Source organism: Ursus americanus, chromosome 6 (genome assembly GCF_024610735.1).
Source record: "Ursus americanus isolate L20-20 chromosome 6, mUrsAme1.1.p, whole genome shotgun sequence".
Classification (NCBI taxonomy): domain Eukaryota; kingdom Metazoa; phylum Chordata; class Mammalia; order Carnivora; family Ursidae; genus Ursus; species Ursus americanus.
In genome coordinates, this window is record NC_142132.1 from 54310031 (window position 1) to 54327905 (window position 17875).

Sequence of the window (17875 nt, forward strand, 5' to 3'; positions counted from 1 at the left end):
GCGAAATGCAAACGGCTAATAACTCCTCTGTCTTCCTCTGAGGACCGCAGTGCGGCTCTGCTGGGAGCCTGCGTGTGGAATGGGTTGGGTTGTGGTAACAACATGGGCTGAGAGGCAGAAGGACCAGCGTTCAAATCCTGATGCTCCCTCTGACCAGGCCCATTTTTTTTTCCTTTACTAATTTACTGTTGTTGTTGGCTAGATTTTTTATTACGTAAGTATTCGTACTTACTGTGCAAATCAGATGACAATGCATAATGAAAAGGTCTGTGCCCTTCCCATCCTCCTCTGAGCCCGCCTCTTAAAAACTGTCCTCTCCAGCAAGGCTTTTTCCCTTAACTAGAAAACACAAACACCCCTCACGTTCATAGACAGACTCCCAACCCTGTCTGTTTACTGACGGCAGGCCATCTCATGAGGTACTCATTCGACTAACAGCTACTAAGTATTGACCATGTCCACCAGAGGGGCACAGTCCTGCCCCTCCATGGAACAGACACGCCAACAAGAGAGACAAAAGAGAGGGAGAGAGGGAGGAGGGAGTCAGCAAAGAAGTAAGATAATGACACATTGTCTATATTATGATGTGGGCTGCAAAGGACTGACACGCTCAGATAGAAAATGCGGGAGGTAGGGAAAGGACTATGGACCCAGAAGGTCTATGCCAGGGAAGACAGGGAAGGTTTCGGCCATGGGAGAAGGCACACCAGGCAGAGGGGACGGCACGGGCAAATGCCCTGGGGTGGGGAAGAACACGGAACTGAAAGGAGACAGTGTGGTCTCCAGCAATGAGCGCACAGTCTTCCATCCTGATGGTTTACGTCTTAAGGGCCGGCTACCGAAATTCATACGGCTCAAATAAAAGGGCATGTGCACCTAAAACTACAGAAGGTTCTGCCATATTCCTGTCCCAAAAGGCAGTAGCATTTGGCCCAGCAACCAGCATTGCTTACGAGGGCCATTTTCCGCACAGCTTCACTGGTTGATCTTTGTCCTTTCTGCCCCACGTGAAATCTCTCCACTTCCTTGTCTGTGGAGCGGGGTCAATGACAGTTCCTCCCCCTCAGGATGCTGTGAGATAAGTGAGAAATAAATTCATCTAATCTGCTAAGCTCGGTCCTTGCATAGAGTGAGCACTCACTAAACGGGGAGAGCCTGTTACCATCATTTCCGCACGAATGCCAGGAGGTACCCCTGTCCCTTCCATATCCCCCATAATGACCTGGCGGGCTTCCTAAGGGGAGCTCTGAAGGCTCAAGCCCACACAGTATAGCATGGCATTCCCTGGAAACAGGGATAGAGGGAGGAGGAGGCAGAAATCACGGCTCAGCAAAACAGCAGTGAACTGGGCAGGAGTCAAGAGACGAGGTTCCGGTCCACCTGAGACTCAGCTTCCTCACCTATAAAATGGGCCAATTCATTCCCTCTTCATGCAGACATTCTACGAATGTTCCTGGGGCACCTACTATGTGGGAGGAATTGTTCTAGGAGCTGACAACACGGGACAAAAATCCTACTTTATACATGCTAGCTGAAGGCACAGAAATACACTCTATAAATTAGTAAAATGCATAGTGTATGGGGAGGTGATAGTGATATGGAGGTGAGGCAGGAAATTTTAGACAGGGTATCTAAGGGAGGCTTCGCATTTGAGTAAAGATCCGAAGGAAGTCACACGGCAAGCTATGTGGCTCTCTGGAGGAAAAGCATCCCAGATGGAGGTGCCAGCCTATGCAAAGGCCCTGAGGTGAAGGTGTTCCCAGTGTGCTGAGGGAGCCCTGAGGCGGTGTGGGTGGCTCAGTGTGAGCGAGCGGGTAGGTATTAGATGGGGGTGTCCTGGAGGCTGCAGTAAGGACACCAGAGCCCTGGGGAAGAGGAACGCCTCGATATGACATTCACATTCTAACGTTCTAACACGTTCACCCTGGCTGCTGTGTTGGGGAACAAGGGGGAAACGAAGGTGGAAGCCCACAGACCTGTGTGGAGTCTCCTGCAGAAGGGCCAGTGCCTCCAGGGGCTGAGCCAGCAGTGTGGGGAAGGGGAGGGGGAAAGGGCTCACCCCAGATCTGCTGTGAGGGCGAGGCCCATAGGGCCTCGCCCTCACGTCGTTACGGAAGCGTGAGAGAACCCGAGGAACCATGGATGACCCAGGTGTTTGGCCGAAACAACGGAGATGAGACAGACCGGGGAGACAAGTGTGCAGTGAGGCCTGGACAGTCAGGAGAGCCCCGCTGTCGCCCCCAAGCCCACCCCCCGCAACCTTAGAAGCAAGCCGCCAGCCCTGGCGACCCGCGAGGAAGGACGAACGGGTCCGGAGGCCCATGTGGAAAGCCGTATGACAGACAGAGGGGGACCAAGCGGATCCAGAGAAGAAGTCGACACAGTGCATCTACCGGCTCCACGGCCCACAGAGCCTGGGCCACGGCCAAGGCTGGCTGCTCCTGGGTGGGGAAACCGAGGGAACTGGGTTCTACAGTGAACACCTGTCATTTAGAAGCCAATGAGCTAAGGAGGTGGACAGGCAGGAAGCTGGCCCATGTGGTTCCTATAGCTCCCACCTATCACCCCAAACAAGGACCACGGGGCAGAGGCCCAGAGTCCCCACCACTCAGGAAGTCTGCAGAACCCCACGAGGCAAAGCAGGATGGTGGCTTTTCCAGCACTGGCAAGATAGCTCAATCCAGACTCCACGGATGTCTGCTCTGGGATCCATGAGCTCTCTCTCTTTCTTTTACTGGGATTTAATTCATATACCATAAAATTCGCCCTTTTATTTTTTTATGATTTTATTTATTTATTTGAGAGAGAGAGAGAGCAAGAGAGCATGAGTGGGGGCGGGGGAGAAGGAGAAGCAGGCTCCCCGCTGGGGAGGACGCCAGGATCAGGACCCTAGCTGAAGGCAGATGTTCAACCGACTGAGCCACCCGGGCGCCCCGCTTGTAAATTCGCCCTTTTAAAGTACAATTCAGTAGCATTTCGGACATTCCCAATGCTGTGCAACCATCACCACTGTCCAAATACAGAATATCAAATCCCAAAAGTTAAATGCAGGGTTACCATATGACCCAGAAATGCCATTCCTTGGAAGATACCCAAAAGAACTAGGTATCCAAACAAAAGCTCGCACACCCATGTTCACAGCAGCACCATTCACAATAGCCAAAAGGTGGAAACACTCCAAAATGTCCCTGAACGGATACATGGATATACAAAATGTGGTCTCTCCATACAATGGTTTCATTATTCAGCTATAAAAAAATATGAAGCCTGCTACATGCTACAACACACACGAACCTTGATAACAGGATTCCAAACCAGACACAAAAAGTCACGTAGCATGTAATCCAACAGGTAAGTTCACAGAGACAGCGCCCGGATGAGTGGTTGCCAGGGCTGGGCTGGATCCGAGGGACTGCTTAAGAGATACGGCGTTTCCTTTCAGGGCAATGAAAATGTTTTAGATGTTCAGCATCACTGATCAAGGAAATACAAATCAAAACATGACGAGATGCCATCTCATGCCTGTCAGGACAGCTGTTATTAAAAAAAAAAAAAGACAAGTGTTAGCAAGGATGTAGAGAAACCGGAACCCTTGCACGCCGTCGGCTCGAATGTAAAGAGGTACAGACGCTCTGGAAAATAGTTCCAAAATTCCTCCAAAAATTTAAAATAGAATTGCCATAGGATCCAGCAATCGTGCTTCTACGGGTATTTGCCCAAAAGAATTAAAATCAGGATCCCAAAGAGATTATATTAACATACTTGTGTTCGCTACAGCACTATTCACAACAGCCAAGAGGTGAAAGGAGCCCCAGTGCCCACTGACGGATGAATGGATAAAGAAGACGTGGTCTAGACGTACAACAGAAGAGCGTTCAGTCTTAAGAAAGAAGGAAATTCTGCCATATGCCACAACGTAGATGAGCCTTGAGAACGCTATGCTAAGTAAAATAAGCCAATCCCAGAAGGACAAATACGATAGATTCCATTTATAGGAGGTATCTAAAATAGTCAAATTCATACGCTCGCAGCGTGAAACGGTGGCTGCCAGGGGCCAGAGGGAGGGGAAGTGAGGGTTAGTGATCCACGGGCATGAAGTTGCAGTGAAGCCATATGAATACATTCTAGAGATCTGTTGGACAACAGACTGTCTCTATAGTCATCACGTATTGTACACTTAAAATTTATTAAGAAGGTAGATCTCCTGTTAAGAGCTCTTAGCACAATAAAATAAAATTTTAAGAAATGGTTTGGAATTGCACAGAGGTGATGGTTGGTTGCACAACATTGTGAAAGGACGAAATACGGCTGAATTAACGGCGCACTTTAAAACAGTTGATCTCATGTCATGTGAATTTCACCCCAATTTGTAAAAACAAAACAAAACAAAAAAGGCAATGAGCACATTCGCTGGGTCATCTGAATGCCCTCATAAGAAAGCACCGCCGTGCAATTTGGGGCTGAAGTCTGCCTCTGTGTTTACAATCGAGTTCCTTTTCTGTGAAGGCCAAATGACATCATTGCACACGGCACAAACAAAGGTGGTGGTCCCAGCAGAGGAGGGGGTGGGGTGGAGGACGGAGCCACCCCATACAGAGCCCACGGCAGCCTGGATGTGCCCAGTTCCAAGGTCCGCAGCTCAGGGGTAGGGACCATGACCGTGTTGACAGCATCTGTGTGAGAGGAGCAAAGACCACCTCCGTGTATGCCAAATGCCTGATTCCCACAGGAGGTGGGTTTAAGAGCCATTACATGCAGATTTCGATAACACCACTATTCCGCCCTTATCTTCAATCAAACAAGCCAGCTTCCCAGATATCAAGTGGTGCACTACTGACTCAGACACTTGGGGATAACTCACTGGCAGTCTGGGCTCTAATATGAGTGATCAGAATTACCCCCAAACCAGCCAACCAGCCAGCATCACTAATGCCACTCTGTACACCAAGTTCAGGTGACAGAGGCAGGGGAAACAGAAGAGACCCAGCTCTCTACTATCAGCCCAACATTAGCAAATTAGGTGCAGCTTACAGCCTTCCAATACCTTAACACTGTTCATTTGCAATGGGTTGGCTTTACGGGTATTTCATGTTTAGCTCATGGTTATGGAGAAACCACGTAAATGTAAGGCATTTACATCTAGTTTTATATTTGTACACATTCAAGTTATTATTCTAATAAGAAAACTTAAATCAACAAGTAAGGTTTTTTTCTCTTGTTTTTTTAAAGATTTATTTATTTACTTGTGAGAGCAAGAGAGAGAGAGAGAGAGAGAGAGCAAGCACAGAGGGAGAGGGAGAAGTAAACTCCCACTGAGCAGAGAGCTGATGCAGGGCTCTATTCCCAGGACCCCGGGATCATGACCTGAGCTGAAGGCAGATGCTTAATGGACTGAGCCACCAAAGCGCCCCCTCTTTTTTTCTTTTAAAAGAGAGTCCACAAGGGGCGTCCCACATTGGGCTCTATGCTCAGCAGGGAGTCTGCTTCTCCCTCTTTCAGCCCCTTCCCCCCACTCAGGCTTGCTCTCTCTCTCTCTCTGATGGATAGATAAAACTCTTTAAGTAAGTAAATAAATAAATAATAAAAACTTTAAAAGGGGGTCCACAAAAAAAACACATACTGTATGATTCCATGCAAAATGTCCGAAAGAAGTGACTCTAGAGACACCGAAAGTAGATCAGTGGGCTGGGGATGGGGAGTGACAACTAATAGATACAGAGTATCTTTTGGGGGTTGATGAAAACGTAATCAGCGGTGACAGAGGCAGGACTTTAAATACACTAAAAGCTACTGAATCGTACACTTTAAATCAGTGAATTGTATGGCATGTGAAGTCTATCTCAAAACACTATTTTTGTTTTGTATATATCTTTTTTAAGATTTTATTTATTTATTTGAGAGAGAGAGAAAGAGCAAGAGAGAACAAACGGCGGGGAAAGATAGAGGGAGAGCAAGAAACAGGTTCCCTGTTGAGCGGGGAGCCCGATGCGAGACTCAATCCCTGGACTCTGAGATCATAACCTGAACTGAAGGCAGATGCTTAACTGACTGAGCCACTAAGGCACCCCTCAGAAAGCTATTTTCAAAAGAGGAAGGGTCCACATGTTACCCAGGTTTGAGCAGCACTAAGCTGGAGAATCACAGGGAAATCAGCAAACCCACCTGTTGCTAGCTTCCCTCCCAGGCTCACACCCCTCTCCCTCCCCCTAAACTGTCCCCAAGGGCTCAGAGAAGGAAGCTGACATGAAACGCAAAGTCACAAGACAAGCCCATCCTGGAACACACCTCGAGATTCCCATCTCACAGAGCTCACGTCATTCAACAACAGTAAGACACTATTTTGAATTATTAAACTAGGAAAAACTTGAAAACAAGGAAAACCACCAATGTTAGTAGGTATGCACGGAATGTGAATCATTTATACATGGATGGCAATGGTCAAGGAAAGAAGCATGACAATACAGATGCAGAGCCTCCATGACCCCACTGGCCGGGGTCAGGTAGAGCCAGGCACATGCAAACCTGAGCACAGGAGGCCCCTCTCTCTCAGGAGGCCACAGACATCCCCACCCTCCACCCGCACACCTGAGGCAAGGTTCCTGTCGCCTCGACAAGGTGTAATTTCACTGCAACAAGAAGGAAGGCCTCCAGGGTCCGTCTTTAGTCGTCCAACAAATCGCCCTCTCCTAGGGCCTAGACCTTCCAGCGACAGGTCATGGAGCCCAGAAGAGGAAGCCCCTACAGCTGGCTGCCAGTGGGAGGCGGGAGTGACGGAAGCAGGGAATGCACGTCCACCCAGATGCCCTGCTACCCACTCGCCCACCCCGAGGACGGTCTGATCTCTTGTGTACCAATGCCTCCCTCCTCCAGAAACCTGATCTGAATGGCCCACCTCCAGGAAGCCTTCATTCTGTCTCCCCAAAGGCTGGCTGAGCCCCAGCTTGGAGCCAGGAGGAGAGGGACACCTGCTCACGTGGCCCAGGCCCCCATCTCTGGGCCCTCAGCTCTCAGCGCCACAGCTGCCAGGGGAAGGGCACAGAGCTCCAGCAGCAGTGCCGGGACCCTCCCCAAGACCAATGGCTAATAAGTGAAAAAGCAGCCCCAGGGCCACGGCCCCAGTGTGACTGACATCCCCAAATCAAAACTACACAAATTCACACAGAGGCACAGAAGAAAGAACCGAGGGATACTCAGCAAACTGCAGACGGCGTTATCTCTGGAGAAGATAGGAAGTGGGGCGGGAAGGTTCCATTTTTACTCTCTCTGTAGGAGGCTACTACTTGAAACTTTCATAAAGATCATTACTTTATATTCTTTTTTAATTGACAGCATTTTCAAAAGCAGGGAGGGCAGCAGCCCCTGGGAACCTGATAAGCAGTCCCCCACACCCTGGAATACTCCTCCGCAGTCGAAAAGGCAGGCGCCGCCGAAACGCCCTGCAGTGTGGACACATCTCAACTCCACCTGGAGCACAGAAGCCAGCAGGAGACTACCTATGACGCGAGTCCACTTATGTGACAATCTAAGAAAAGCAAAACCAGACTGACAGAAAGGACTTTCGTGGGCCGGGTCCCAGGGGTGGGAGTGGTGACTGGCTACACTGGAGCTCGAGGAACCTTCCAGATGGTGAAGTGCTCTGACTTGACTGAGGTGCTGGCTGCGTGTCCCTAGCAGTTACCAGCACTCACGCAGCTGTGCACTTAGAATGCACAAATTCTATGGTACATATACCTCCGTAAAACTTTTTAAGGGGCACCTGGGTGGCCAGTCAGTTAAGTGTCTGACTTGGGCTCAGGTCATGATCTCAGGGTCCTGGGATCGAGTCCCGCATCAGGCTCCTTGCTCTGCGGGAAGTCTGCTTCTCTGTCTGCCCCTCCCATACTGTCTCTCTCTCTCTCTCAAATAACTAAATAAAATCTTTTTTAAAATTTTTTTCTAAAGTAAGGCAGAGGTGGGAATGGGAATTAGTTGCTCAGCGGGTCCGAGTTTTCCCTTGGGGTGATGAGTGTGTTTTGGAACTTGACAGAGGCAGTGGTTGAACGACACTGTGAATGTACAGGCCACTGAAATGTACACTTGAAAATAATTTATGTCAAGTGAATATCACCTTAATAAAAAAAATTTTTTTAGGGAGGGAGGGAAGGACAAAATTAATATGCCCATTTTGCAGATGGGAAATTGGGCTCCAAGGCAGCAGTGAAATGCCAGTCCAGGGCTTATCCACCTGAGGCCCGGCTCAGGGCCCAGTAGAGGAGAGACCTGCACCGGACCCCCCTCAAGGGCTCCGCACCTCGGGGGACCGATCTCCAGGGGCCCTTGTCTCTGAGGTATCTGGAAACCAGAGCTTCCCAACAGGCCTTGGAGTGAGCCAGCAGAGGGCCCCTGCAGGAGACCTCCAAAGCCCATGAGACTCCATCCAAAGGCAGGGTTGCCATGGGGACGGGGCATGCACGCCCACTGAACGAGTGGTCAAACTGAGGCTGAAGAACTGCTGGGCCGGGATGCAGGTGGGGAGGGGGCCGCCATCAGATCCAGCCCGGATGAGGTCTTCTAGGCCCTGCCAACCAGGGCCCTGGGGCTCAGATGGAGGGCTGCCCCGTAAAGTTAAGAGGTCAGCACCCACTTCAGGGAACCCAGGAGGAAGGACTCAGTAACTACAGGACAGCAGTCACTCTGTGACCGGCAGGAGAGGGTTAATTTCGTCATGGGGTCTACAGTTCCCGGAAAAGGAAAAGGAAAAGAAAAGAAGAGGGAAACTCCCCTCTGTGCTTTCTAAACACCCAACAATCTTCAAACCAGCCAAGGTCCCTGTCCTGCACTCTGGGGAAGGCCTGGACAGAGGCCACACAGCAGGCCGGCCCTGGGGCTCCGCAGGCAGCAGAGGCTGGCAAGGCCCAGGTCATCTGAGGGCACCCACCTCTCTCCTCCTGCGTGGGGCCAACCCAGTCTCTTGGCAGTGGGGCCGTTCCTCATGGGCAAGGGCGGGAGGCCGAGCAGTGGACCCACAGCGCTCCCAGCACCACACCCTCCCTCCTGGAATTTCCAAAAGCCCTAGCTCCCTGGGAGCCCACAGGGTCAGCATGACACACCCAGTTCCCAGAGGCTCCCTGCTGCCTGCCTGGGGCATGTAGGTAACCCCAGATGCCCTGTGTCTCTCTCATCAGAGTACCCCAGCCAAGAACGGGCACCCCTCAGAGCTCAAGCCACTCCACATGTCAGTTATAGGAAATATAGGAAACACTTCCCAAGGTCCCAGAATTCCACCATTAGACATTCACTCCTTAGGAAAAGCTAAGGAGTTTTCCAAGGCTTCAGTTCATTCCCAAGATGGGGGACCTATTAACCCATGGGTATCTTAACTAAGAGCAAAAATAGGCATGTTCCTGGGGCAGGAGCAGTCTGGAGCCCCAGCTCAAAAACAAGGGCCCCCAGGGAGGGCTGGCAGGCATTGCTAAGAGGTAGGAGGGTCTCTGGAGAATGAGGGGACAGCAAATGTGACTCCGAAAAGGGAAGTGAGAGGCGCAGAATTCTGGTGGGCCTCCAGCTTGCGTCCTAACAGGGAAACCAGGGCCGCCTCCGAGGCCAGAGTGGGAGGGACAGAAGGTCCCAGCATACAAGGGCTTTCTTGACAGGGCAAGATGCTAAGTGTGGGTCCCCTCCCCAGGTGCATAGAGTTGTTCACGTTCCTAGACATACCCACCTGTCACCCCTCTGCACGGGCTGCGCTTTCTGCTTGGAAAGCCTTCCCACACCAGTGCAAGCTCTTACCCATCCTTCAAAGCCCACCTGCTATATCGCCCCACCCCCAGGCAGGCCACTCCCTCCCTCCAGCTCCCACCACAGCTAGCACAGACCTTGGGAAGGTGCCAGGCGGGTATGGTATACTGTACGTATGTGCCTCTGTCACCCAGCAGGGACACAGTCTCACTCACCTTTGGTCCCCTGCACCTCATACTGAACCCAGGGCCAGGAACCCCAATCGAGACGCATGCGTGCTGGTGTCTTCCTACCACGAGCCACCGTGCAAGCAGCCTGGCCTCACACCTCTCTCCCTCTGCGGAGTAAGTAGTAATCATGGTAATCACGGCAGCTCCTGCGGGTTACTGAGCCCTTACTACCCTTACTAGGAGCCGCATGCGACCCCAAGGGCTCTCCATGCACCACCGTCTGTCATCGTTGCGACATCCCTCTAAGGGAGTTATCATCATCAACCCTGCTACACAAGGAATCAGGCACAGAGAGGGTAAGTGAGCTGCCCAGGGGCACACAGCTAATGAGAGTAGGACCCGAAATTCAGACCCTAGTGGTAATGGTTCCAGAACCAGAGTTCTGAGGCACTACAGATCCACCGGTGGGTAGGAAGACGCTCAGGGAGCAGCTGACAAGCTCTGAGTGGAAGAGGAACTCAGAGATTTGAAAGACCAGTGCTTCCCAGGCTTTCTCTTTCCCCAGGTCCCAGCCAAAGACCCAAGAAGAGCAGCAGAGCCTCTTCCCAGACCTTGGCGGCTGCTCCCAGGCCCACTCCTGTGCTGAGTACCAGCTGTAGGAAGCGTAAAAGGGCCGGCAAGCACCTTGGCCCGTACCGGGGAGGCACACAGCTGCCCGCTGGGAGGCAGAGCCATGATTTGGGGCTATTCTTAGTAAACCACTGGCTCCCCTCCCAGAGGCCTGGCAGGCAGCAGCCCCAAGCCTCCATACGCCCTGCCTGCCATTTCCTGACTTTGCATGTGAAGGTCCCACAGGACTAAGGGGTGGCTGGTGGGCAAGGGGTGAGGGCAAAGCCCTCCGGCTTTCCAGTGAGAGGTGCCTGCCTGCCCAGCCTGCCCAAGGCCAGGCACCAGTCTGCTCACACAGCTCTGGGGGTTCCTGGCCACAGGGGAAGGCTCGTAATCAAAGCTAATCAAAGCTCCACTGACGGTATTTGGTCTGTGCCAGACCCTGGGGCCATATGCCTTCTACTGATTTTCTCCCATTTAACCCTTAAAACACCCTCAAGGGTGAGGGGTTACTAGTCCCATTTTAAAGATGAGGAGTTTTATGCTAAACGTAAATTAATTCAGACATGAAGTAACTTGTCCAGGGTCGTGCAATGAGTTAGTGTCAAGCTGTGTCTAGACTCCGGGCTGCCTCCCAATCTCCAGGTTGGGCAGAAGTGACAACAGCCAGAAGGTGGGGGCCCCCTTCCCTGTCCAAGCCCAGGGTTTAGGGGAGGGGCAGTCCACACCTGAGGGCAATAGTCTCATCAAAGACCCCCACCACACCCCGCATGTCTGCCTTTTCTCTTCCCTAAGAATGGTTCCTTCCTGGGGCACCTGGCTGGCTCAGTCGGTACAGCCTATGACTCTTGATCTCAGGGTCATGAGTTTGAGCCCCAAGTTGGATGCAGAGATTACTAAAAAAAATAAATAAGCTTAACACACACACACACACACAGACACACACACACACACAAAGAATGGTCCCTTCTCCCCCAGAGACCCTCAGGCTTGGGCTCAAAAGGAGAGTCCCCAGCCAGGTTCCTGCCCTACCCAGGCCACACAGCCTCACTTTAGGAAACTTCTGGAAACCCAAGGAAGATGAGACTTAAAGGTTCAAGGAGCCCCTGCTGGTGCTTAGCGCATGCACCCAGCCCTTTAATTTAGGGAGTGGGGAGGTCAAATGACTCTCGGAGTAAAACAGAGAATAACAAGCCCTTTGGGGCCTTCGAACCTCAGTGGGGGAATAGAAACAAAGCCACACCACAGATCACCTGCACCACCACCACCCTATACGGGAAACTTCCTGCTGCCACACAGAGTCACAGGGATAATTGAGCAGTGCACACCTCAGACGACATCTTGGAACCCACCTCTGTCCATGTCCTGGCCTTCCTGTCAGGTGACTCCGCAGGTCTATGTGTCCATTTCCCCCAGGAGCCCACAGCCAGCTCTGTGTCAGCCAGGTACTCGAGCCACTTCCTTGTGACTCTGTGCCTCGTGTCTGTGATGGTCACCCACATGCCTGCCCATTACACATCTGCCTCTTGGGAGGGGAGGCTCGAGTCCCCGGGAAAGTGTAATCTGCTTGTATACTGTTTGTGGCCCATGTGTGGTACACGTTTAGGTGTCCACACTGTCTGCCCCTGCACACATCTGTACCCCTGGGTTGATTGCGCCTTCCTGTGTCCGTCTTCATTCACATGGACATCCGGTTCCCCTGTGTGTCTGCCCACACAGCTAGACCCAAGCACACACATCTCAGTGCGCGCCAGTATCCCCCACCCGAGCCCGGGTGGCCCTGTGTGTGCCGACTGCTTGGAGGCGGGTGGGCATATTCACACAGGTGCTCACACTGCCAGGCACGGGCCATGGGGTGAGCTCAGCAACACCCTCTCCCAGAACAGTGCCCAAGGCCAGGAGCACAACGCCACCTCCACAAAGTGTTCCAGAAAAGCAGAAACCTGCCAGGGATGATGGGGGAGGGGGCAGAGCTGAACCTCAGAGTGAGGTCAGTGCTGCCCTGGGACCACCCGCATCAAGCCAGCCCTGTCCTCCCCACCACCACCTTCATCACCCCAACTTCAATACCTGATGGCCAGCAAAGGCAGACAGCCTGTCTGTGTTCACAGGAAACCCTGGTTCAGGCCTCCAGCCTTCCAACCTCATCCCCAGAAATAGAGGCTCTTCAGAAATGAAGTGAGGACTTCCTCCCTGCTGGCCTCTGAACCTCCTATAAGGTTGGACCTAGACCTCAAACCTCAGAGACCCCAGGGAAGCGGGGGGAGTCCCGTGCTTGGCCTGACTCCAAAAACCAAATGGGGTCCTTGAGAAATCTACCAGCAGGAAAAAAACCTGAGAGTGGGGCTGGGGGCGCATACAAGCATGAGAATCTCCTGAACCCTCCTGCCGCTCCCTGTCCACGGAGGTGGACAGGTCCTCACTAGGAGCAGGGTAACAGGGACGGGAGGGGTATGGTGCTGGAACATTTTAAATAGATTTAAACATACACATATGCCTGGGTGGCGCAGTCGTTAAGCGTCTGCCTTCGGCTCAGGGTGTGATCCCGGCGTTATGGGATCGAGCCCCACATCAGCCTCCTCCACTGAGAGCCTGCTTCTTCCTCTCCCGCTCCCCCTGCTTGTGTTCCCTCTCTCACGGGCTGTCTCTATCTCTTCAAATAAATTTTAAAAAATTAAAATCTTAAAAAAAATAAAAAAAATAAACATACACATGATTGCCTGAGAACGGGATTCCAGGCCCCCCCAATGATGGCAGCCTACATCACTCATTTAGCAATTAATCACGTGGAGCCTCTTGGCATTTCCACTATTATTAGTCCGGGACTGGTATGGAAAGCCTGTATCAGCAAACTTTTTGTATGTTTGTCTTGCATTCCCCATAGGGCTGAGCCACCTGAGGACAGCACCCTCCTGGTCCTCCCACACTCCCATCCTCCCCAGCAGAGCCCAGGGCCTGGCATTTAAGAGGTGCTCAGTCAGTGGGGGGCCCGACTGCTCTGCACGAAGCCAGGGAGTTGGGGTAACTAGACCTTTGGCTGGGAGAGTAAAGAATCCCAGAAGCTTCCTGAAGCCATGATGCTTTCTTCCACCTCTGACTCCCCAAGAGATAAGAACAGGTTCCAACCATCCTGGGCACTTTGGAGGCAGGTGTGGCAGGTCTCCCACACCCCACGCTGCTTTTTGACAAGTCAGTGACTCTTCAGGAAAAACCTCTGAAGATGAAAAGGGATTCTCTGGGGAGACCCAGGTCTGCAGAGGGAGAGGGCCGGAGGGGCTCAGAATCAAAGTCTGAGCCCCCTGGGACCTCATAACTGTAACGAGTTCCATGGGCCTCAAGCCCCTTAAAGATGAGCCCAGGGACCCCAAGTGTGGATCATGAGAGGGCTTCCCTCCTCCCAACTGCGCAGTGAGCCTGGCTCAGGGGCCGTGCCCCAGGCCTAGCCCCAAGAGTGGAGGTGCCGCCAGCCCACGTTTACCCCAGCGCGAGGGAAACCTTGGGGGAGGAGATAGCCCAGCACCAGGCAAACGACTCAATAACCGCCCACTCTTTATTGAGGTCCCGCTTCCCTCCCAGGCACCAATACCGTGCGGGTTTGGATGGGAGCCCAGAACCTCTCTTCTCCCGGAGCCCAGGAGGCGTGCACAGCCAGGGATGGGGAGTGGGTGGGCTGAGCAGCCCCAGGCAAAGAGATGCCCAGAGGACTCCAGATCTGCCCTCCCATCGCCAGCCCCGGGTCCGGACGCATCGATACCTGCCAGCCCGCGGCTCCGGGGGGCATCCGCGCTCCTGCGGCTGGCGCGCTGCGCCCGGACTGCGGGCGCCAAGTCAGGCAGCAGCTGGGCGCGCCCCGCGCGGGCTCCGGCTCGCTCCTCCCAACTTCCCCAGCCCATCCGTGGGCAGAGGCGGCTCCGGAGCCGGGGAGGCCGGTCGCAACGAGGCGAGGCCGGGAGAACCTCAGCCCGCGCTCGCCGGTGGTGGAAGATGCGCGCCCCAAGCCCTGCGCGCAGCTCAGCTCCCGGCGCCCCGCGCCCCCCACGCCGAGAGGCGGACCCGGCCCGGCCGCCAATCACCGCGCCCGCCCCCTGCCAGCCTGAGCCCCCGCCCCAGCCGGCGAGGGGGCGGGGGGCTCGGATTTAAAGACACACTCACCCAAGCCGCGTCCGGATTGGCATCCCAGAGGCGCGGCTCCGGGGCGGAGAGGGAACGGCTGGCCCCACCTTCTCCGGCCCCGCTTCCTCCCTCTGCCCGCCCACCCTCCGCTGGAAGGAAAAGTTTGGGGCGGGGGAGACTGCCTGAGAAGCCAGTTCCTCTTCCCTTGTCATTAGTTCGGCTCCTTCTGGAAGATGCCCAAGCCCTCCATCCAGCCTCCCTGGCTGGAGAAAGAAGCAAATGCTCTCGACGCCACACCCCCTCCCAGACTCCAGCTCCCCGGGAGGTCGGCGGCCCGGGGCTTCCCTCTCCCCTCTCTGCTTTTTAAAGCCCGGCCGTGCCTCGACGGGACCCAGATGAGCATCGGGGAGCCTGAATAAAGGTCTCACGGCGCTGTGCAGCCTGAGCTAGGCGATTGCCTGCCCCGTCTGGGCCTCAGCCACTCCAGTGTCGACGGGCATAGAGCAGACTGCTCCGTCGTGGGCTGCTCCCAAGCCCTGGACGCCCCTCAGCCCTGAGGCTTAAAGGGAACAGGGTTGCAGAAACTTCGGAAGGGGAGGGGACCCTCCGCCCCCATCCCCTGAGTGCCGGCGGCGACGCGCGCGATCCCCGCCCCTTAGGGGCCCGGCTCCGGCTCCCGACGCCCCAGAGCCCACGCAGGCCCCCGGCTCGCACGCCCCCGCCCGCACCCACGTGCGTTCACTCTCTCGCCGCCGCTTCCTCTCGAAGAGACTGGCTTTGTTGTGGTTAGTGAGTCACTTCCTCCCTCTCTCCACACTCGGGAAATCCTTCTTCCTCACCTGCCACTACCTGTCTCGCCCCCACTCAGGGCTGGAGCGGGAGTTGGGGGAGCCGTGGCTCCCCAGGACCAAGGCAGCGCTGGCCTCACCCCTTTCCAAAGTCCGGCCAGAGGGCGCTGGGCTGGCAGAGGGGCACGCAGCCCCTCCATCAGCCCTGGGAATAAATGAGGACAAAAGGAATGGTCGCTGTTGGTGGTTATCGTATCAGGTCTCCAGCACCTAGGTTTCAAATGCTTCATTCCCCTGGATGATTTTATGAAATAAGTACTGTTTTAGTGGATGAGGAAACCGAGACCCAGGGAAGACTTGCCGTCCGCTCCAGGCCTTCCTCCGCCCCACCCAAGATGAGCCAGAACGGCGGAGGAAGTCCAGGAGCAGCCCGGGGAAGCACTCCTGACCGCCTTCAGAGTCCGGCAAAGCTAGGCTCAGGTTGGCCCACAGTAAACTGGCTGTGTGGTGTGGGAAACATAACATAAGCTCTCTGATCTCCAAGTTCCTCGTCCATAAGCTGGCCTGTCCACCGTCAAGGAGGTGCAGAGAAGCCAGAGAGCTGGGGTGCCTAATGCCTGGGGCTAGCGCGCTGGCGTGGTAGGCTCCATTCTTGGGCGTCATTCCCTTCCTTCCTCCTCTTGCCACAACCCCGTAACTCACCCCACCCCCTGCCAGATCCCCACTGATGCCCCTGCCTGCGGTCCTGAGTGTGCTGCATTCCTGGGTACGGCCGCCCTTGAGGCCAGTGCTAAATTAAGGGTGCGCACCCCGCACTAGCACGAACGCACACGAAAACATGCACGCACACATTCGTGGACATGCACACAAACACACACATCTGCATACCTGCTGCTCCCCCTCCCTCACTGTCCAGCAGATGCGGGGGGCTGTGTCTGTGTCCATTTCTCTAGACTGAGCTCCTGGAAGACAGAATTCTGACTCTGACCTGTCTTTTGGCCCCCAGTGCAGTGCCAGACTCCTTCATTTGTAGGTGTTCTTGTTGAATCAAGCAAAAAAGCCCAGGGCAGAGGTGTCCCCAGGAGAGCCAGCAATCACAGCCCCAAGGCTCAGCTGGTAGACCCCAGAAGTAAAGGGCTGGAGGTCTGACCGTGTTTCAGGGTCACGCCAGAGACTCCATCCAAGCCACAGTGCCCAGCCTCATCAGCCCACCCCCAGCCCCTGAGGTTCTGCCAAGTCCCTGCTGGTCGGGGCTGGGGGTCCCCCAACCACAAAAAAGGCTCAGGACCAGATGTGCCCACCCTGGGCCTGGGAGGGAGAGAGGGTTGACTACTGAGGGAGAGAAGAAGGAAGGGACACAGAGCAGCCCTAAGTACGACGAAAAAAACGCACTCTGCTCTTTCCCCAGCCCAAAGCAGGAAGGAAGAATCCTGTGTGCCAACTCTTTCAGCCCAAACTGCCCCAGAAGCTTCCTGAGAGATCTGGAAGCTCAGAGCAGAAGCCCAAAAGTCCCTGGAAAAGGATCAATGGTTCCAGAACAGGACCTCAAAAACTAGAGGGCTCAGGACCTAAGCCCACTCTGCCAGCACCCCCAGCAGTGCTATGACCACCCCACATTCAACACGCATAAGCACCCAGGACGTCACCTCGTCATCTAAAGAGTGCCAGGGCCCCGTGGGTGGCCCTGTACAAATGCGTGCACGTGTGTGTGCATACATATGTGCTTATGTTGCTCATGTGTGAGCACATGTTTAGAGATGTGAATAAAGGTATGCATGTGTGCACAAGTGTCCAATGGGTGCGAGTGTGGACATACAAGTGAGCACATGTGTATATGGGAATATGTGTAGCAGACACACTACCGCAGCCCAAAGCTACAAAGAATAGCCAATAACCCCACTACTCACACTTCTAGAACTGTCTGTGGCCTCCACAACCCCCTCTGCCCAAGCAAGCGAGGTGCTGGTGCCCTTAGAAGAGAACTCCCACGTCCAGTCCCTGCACAGAAACATACGCTGTGGGAACCCCAGTTCCCTCACAGGAATGCTCAAGCCAAGAATTATTTCCTGACAGGCACAAATGACTTGCCAGAAGGCAGAGGAGCTGAGTTCAAACCAGCAAAGATGAGACTTGATGAAAGAAGAGAAACAGGCCCTCCTGCTCTTGTCTGCTCCTCGCTCCCCGCCAAGCCCACCACAGGCCGCAGGAGGCTAGGCCCGAAGCAAGGACAGAGCCAGGGCAGGGAGCCAACCTAGCCTTGTTCCCCAGGGCTCTGCTTTGGTTGTGACCTGGGACCTACGTGGACCCTCCAGGCTGGGTGGGTGACTTGGAGCCTGCGGTCTTCCCCCCAGAGCCAGGTGTCCTCTGAGCCTCAGGTCACCACACACCTGCTGTCTGGGTCCCAGCATAGACCGATTTCCACCTGCCCTAGCTGCCTGGGATCCTGCTGCGCCTGTCAGGCCTTCCAGGCCCACTGAC

General features: G+C 54.2%; 1 protein-coding gene across 4 annotated transcripts in view; it reads right to left on the reverse strand.

The window, feature by feature from the left end:
* Window positions 1–17875, reverse strand: part of PALD1 (phosphatase domain containing paladin 1) — a 94637-nt gene that overhangs the window by 62454 nt on the left and 14308 nt on the right. The window contains exon 1 of one of the 4 annotated variants that reach the window (XM_087863055.1): window positions 14251–14541. The exons of 1 other annotated variant lie outside the window; for it this stretch is intronic. The gene's annotated coding sequence lies outside the window, so the exon portion shown is untranslated. Of the gene's footprint in view, window positions 1–3294; window positions 5191–14250; window positions 14542–17875 lie in introns of those variants that run through there. 2 more of the 4 variants (XM_045783371.2, XM_045783372.2) reach the window with 2 other exon arrangements.